The following is a 5,643-nucleotide window of genomic DNA, read 5'->3' as shown; positions in this document are numbered from 1 at the left end:
ATTTCATCCTTCTATTTCTTCTCCTGTACCACCATAGGGCTCACCCAATCAGACTGCTCCACTGGTTCTATGATGCTTGATGCTAGCATCTTATCCAACTCCAAGCGAACCTTCTCCTTATATTTAGGATCTAGGTGATATGACCTCTGCTTAACAGGCTTCGCATCTAGATTCAAAGTGAGTTTCATAACACCAAAGTCTCCTATTATGCCCTTCAAGTCTAAAAACTTAGTAGGGAACATATCCTAATATTTGAAGAGTAACTCAACAACCTTATCCACAGTCACGTCATCCCAATAATCCCCAATTTTTGCAAACTTCGGTTCTTCTTCAGTCCCAATTTTCACTTGCTTGGTTTTCAACAACGTGGTGATGTCCGAGTTCTCTATATGTGGGCCCTCGACTTCGCGATGCCCTTCGGCCTCTGGGATATTAATATTTCTTTGGTCTTCATCATCCTCCTCAGCAGTCACATTATAACAATGTAGTGCATGGCACAGCTGGGTGCTCAAATATGGTTGGACACATTCTAGAGGTTCTTGTAGTATTTTGAAGATCACTGCCTTAACCTCCTGTAGAGCTTCATCAATGCTCTCGAACCAATCTTCAAAGCTAAAGGTCATTATGAATCCTTCCCTTACGATATCCCACTCCACAATTCCATGGAAAAGCTCTCTCCCTAAATACCAGTTCATGGGGAATGTGCCTAAAGTATGACAAAACAAGTGTACCCATTCCGACTGCAGCCCCATTCCATAAGCTTTAGTCCACTTCGCTAGATGATTGTGTGGATCATTCCTCCCATCATATTTCTCATTCAATTGAAGGTTAGGTCAACCAAACTGCAACCTCATCATTCTTCTATGGTCCCGCCATCCATCAAAGCTATCTTTGTGCGTACCACACCATCGTGAATGCACAATGCACAGTGCTAAGTCTAATGCTTGGAAGCAGTGATGCTCAGGGACGTCATGCTCAAACGCATCTAAAAGTTTATCCACATCAGTCAGACCATCATAATAAGGTAAATTTCTTACCTTTGACGAAACATAGCATGACGATTTAGTCATCATGTTGCAGCGCAATGTGGATACTTCATGCAGTTGATTCTGCCAATGCGCCAACTCTTCATCTGAATCAGAGGTGTAGGAACTCTCTCGGTCCCATGCAATTCATCCATTTGCTATTGGATTGATCCAGTCTTGATCTTGTGCTATAATTTTGTAGATATGGTCTAAATCATCCTCACTTTCTTCATAATCGCGGATCGGTTCAGTGTAACGCGACCCTTCAGCAAGGTCCAACGGTATTACAACTCGAAGTGATTGCTTCTCAAACAACATTGTCTGCTTCTTCAAGTTGATCACTCCATTCATGTCAGTGGCCCAGTCAATTCCAAGGAGCGTGGGGTATGGATTACTATCATCAACAATCTCTATGACTTCAAAATCAGCTAGCACGCTCGCACCTTCTATATCCACTGTTACTCTATGTAGTCATCCCATAGGGATGATCTTATACTGGTTTACCATCCTAAGATGGATCGGAGACCACTACAACACAAGTCTCTCCATTCTCTCCCATGTCTATTTAGACAAAATGTTCTCGTCAGACCCCAGATCTAGAAAGATCCTATCTGCGCAGTGAGTCACATCTCGCGCCCCATTCTACCCTTATGCTTGCCAATTTTTCTTACTATGCGGTGTCCATCAGGGTGTTTCCTTTGCCAGCGCATTTGTTTATTAGCTCCTGTAGGCCTTTCATAGCTTTTCTATCACGCAGTAGTTTCATGCAGGTTTCCAAGAACGTCGTAAGAACAGAGGGATCAACCTCCGTAGGCGCATTAGTTTTGGTACTTTGTTCTGGCTCCCTAACGTAGAGGCCTTAGTGAACCTTTTCTTGGCTTCCATAAAATTTTCCTTAGCACACACCAAATCAAAACCAGCTTCCTTTTCAGGGGCCTTGCAGACCCAACCGTCATCTTTAGGCTATTTTCCCTTATCATCGTGAGTCATTATTCCGCTTCTCAGCACTATATTCAGATTCAGATCCTCCTCGCGAGGCTTAGCTCTCACCATTTGTAAGTTCTATTTGGGTTTCTAGGCTACGCCTTCTTCTCCTACATCTTAGCTATCAACAAAGGGCATTCTTCTATAGTGTGGTCAAAATGGCTGCAGTATTGACAGGATGGGTGATGAGCCCCAAATTTGGTAACTTGTTGGGCTCATTTGGCCTAATTATCCTTGTTCAGTCCTTGTTCAATCCTTCATTTTTCATAGCTTATGCATTATTTTTCAGTATGTTTATGTCATTTGTACGAATAAGGGTAGTCACTCTTCCTAGGTGGCTAACACGTGCTCATTTCAGGTTTTTTGACACATGTTGGAGCAAAACCAAGCAATCATGGGCTAGAAGACAGCCAAGCTTGAGGTGAGGATTCGTAGGGGGGTTGTCTATGGCATTAAATAGCCCTTCCTCGGGATCTTCACCCCCAACTCCGAGCTCCAAAGGCCACCAAAACTGGATCTAGAAGGTAGCCAAGTAGATTTTGGAAGGGGCTGTCTACTCACAGTTTGGACAGCCAAGTCCCATAGATTTAGGAGGCCAGCTAGGGCCCTCGTGGTGTATAAATGTTAAGGCCTCAGCCTTCATAAGGGACTTTTGAAACCATTGCATATTTTGCACTACAGTTCTGTTAGCTTTACGTTGTTCTCTTGTAGCCATTTTGGCACAACTCTTGACTTATTACTATTTTTTGATAATGAGAAGCAGTTCAATTTTATATCAACTCTGAGTTTTACATACGAGCCATATCTCTCAGGGTTGGGCTCAACCTAAGAGCCTAGGGCTTCCTTTTGTACTGTTACCTTTCCTTTATGCATTGTTGTTTTCCTTTTATGCATTTGAAACGTATTTCTGTTGGGCAGATTTAGTTGTGTTGGTTAAATAGGTCATTGTTTATGAATAGAATTGCTTCAGATGTTTAAAATAGATTGGTAGGATAATAACAGGAAAAAATCTCCAAGAAAAGGGTCAACAACACTCTCAGTTTCACCTCATCCTTATTGGATCAGGGGCTGGAATTGAAGAAACAGTGTTGTCCCAACAAAAACACTAGTTTGCTTGACCATGCAATCCTTAGTGTATTTTTTTCATTTGCAGAAGTTAGTTATGGGTTCATATCTCTGAAATGTTTCCTTGCATGCTTGATGTACATGGTTTTCCTTCCCAATAAAGCTGTTGTTCATTCGTTTTATTGGCAGTTAGATTAGCTTAGCTAGGACTTTGATTATTTGTAAGACTTTGTTGATTCGGTTAAATGTACACCGTGCAGGGCATCTCTACCACTCTCTCATCCACCTAAGCTTCATCAGAGCCAGCTGTTCCATCTCCTAGCTAGGTTCCTCGTCTCACACCTGTCCTTTTGGCCACGTAACCCTACCTTCTTGCTCCATCATTTTCTTAGCCTTCTTTAAGCCAAGTTAGCCTTCTACACCCTCTCAGCACTCCATCCACCAGTCCTTGGGTCACTACAGGCCCCTATCCTACCTCCCTATCCATTCATGCCTCTTCCCTCTCTCACCCATCCTCTAAAATCCACTTTTTAAACATCCTGTAGAAATTTCTGAACATCCTGTAGAAATCTCTGAACATACTGTAGAACCCCTGCAGACTTCCTGTAGAAGCTCACAAATGAGGTTTCTTGATAGCTAAACTTTGTGAAACTCTCTAGAAGGGTGTTAGGGACTCCTTAGACCCTCTTTGAACCTTCCCAACCTTTTCCAAGCATTTCTCCTCCTTGATCCACCCCTGCACAGTAAAAAGCCAGTTAAAAGCACATGCATGATAATTCTAATAACTCATTCAAAAATACAAAAAGAAGTTTTCTTCAGATAGTGATAAATTAGACACATGCATTTTACCTTCTTAGAAGTCAATGGCATCTCTTTCTGTAGCTTTCATCATTCTTCTTGCACCAGTAGGGTTAGGCGGTAAAATTAGGGTTTGCTAGGGTTTGCGTTTCTTTTTGGCTTTCAGTTTCTTTCCGCAAGTAGATTAGCTTCCTTTGAGTTAGCTTTCATCCATCAGTTAAAAAGCTTCTTCTAAGAGCTCATAGAAGTTGGCTTAAGCCCCTAGTGGACTTGTGCCAGCTGACCAAGTGACAGTTGTGGCAAGAGCTAGTACTTGTGCATACAGCACCGTCGCTTCCAAGTTTGTTACGAACTACCGGGTTGATAAAAGTAAAGAAGGGAGTCCCAGGAGTTGCAACATTATTGCTGCAATACTGGAGCCCACCATCTTTTTGGCGCCATTGCCAGGGAAGCGTCAGAGTATTGGTGATTGTTGCTTTTCTTCTATTTTCTCTTACCACCGTCTGCTAAGTAGTTTATTTCATTTCATTTATGCAAAAGTAAAGTAGACATTTCCTGCTTTCATCGATTAGACTTTCAATTCTGCAAGCGTAAAATAGAATTTCAATTTTGCAAGCGTAGTCTAGTATTTCCTTCTCGCAATTTGATTTTAGTAGAGTAGATTAGTCCTTTCTTGATTTCATTTCAATTTCGCATTTTCATTTCCACAAGATAGATTCTAGTTAGTTGCAGTTCCATCTGTTTCAGTTTTGTAGGTACAAGCAGAGAAAAAGCAAAAACAACCAAAAATCCTTTCATGCCTCGTAGGAACATAGATAATACTGGAAAATTCCTACCCAACACCCCCACCACTTCACTGAGTCACCCTTCTCTCTTCTTTGGTGGCAGTGATCCAGAAGAACCTATAGGTGAACCTCCTGAGATATATGAAGATCCTATAACAGAAGAAGAGAAAGAAAACATTCCTTTTGAGACCATGGCTGACAACAGAAATGGTGGAGACGATGAAGAGAGAATAGAAGGTACCTTCCCCATCTGAGAGACTAACGGGGACATGAAAATGAAGAACATAAGTCCCTCGGCCTTACCTCATTTCCATGGATTGACCACTGAAGACCTTGATACCTTCCTGTTTGAGTTTGGTGTCCTTTGTTGAACCTATGATTATACAGAAGATGAGCAAAAATTGAAACTCTTTCCCTCTACCCTCAAGGATGCAGCATTACACTGGTTCATGGGGTTACCTGGAAACCGTATTACCACTTGGGCTCAGATGCAGCAAGCTTTCAATACCAAATATCGGGACTACTGTAGGTCCAAGGAAACCAAGGGAGAAATCTTTCGGATGACCATGGGGAGTGATGAGTCTTTAGGAGATTACGAGGAAAGGTTCCAACTTAGCTATAAATGGGCCAGGTGCACACTTGACCCTAAATCTCTAAAGCTGGTTCTGCTTTGAGGAGTCCCTGAAGACCTTCTAGATACCCTTCACATGCTAGTTGGGGGAGACATCTACCAACTGCCTTATGAGGACATAAAGACTGTGTTTAGAAACCACTCTAGGGCAGCCCAGAAAAGAGGTAGGGGGAATCCACTTTCAACTAGTACCACCTTCTCCAACCATGAGTTTGCTAACCAGATGGAAGACCTCAAGAGTGAGGTGAGATAGACTATTGTCATGCAACTTGATACTTTCCAAATCGAACAAAAGAAAGAGGAAGCTGAGAGGGCTTTGGCCATCTTCTGTCCCAGATGTATGAGGAAGCACCCT

This window comes from Pinus tabuliformis, chromosome 2_2 (assembly GCF_031772625.1).
Source record: "Pinus tabuliformis cultivar Carrire ecotype Pingquan chromosome 2_2, CPIR1, whole genome shotgun sequence".
NCBI classification, from domain to species: Eukaryota; Viridiplantae; Streptophyta; class Pinopsida; order Pinales; family Pinaceae; genus Pinus; species Pinus tabuliformis.
Note: the sequence above shows the minus strand (reverse complement) of the source record.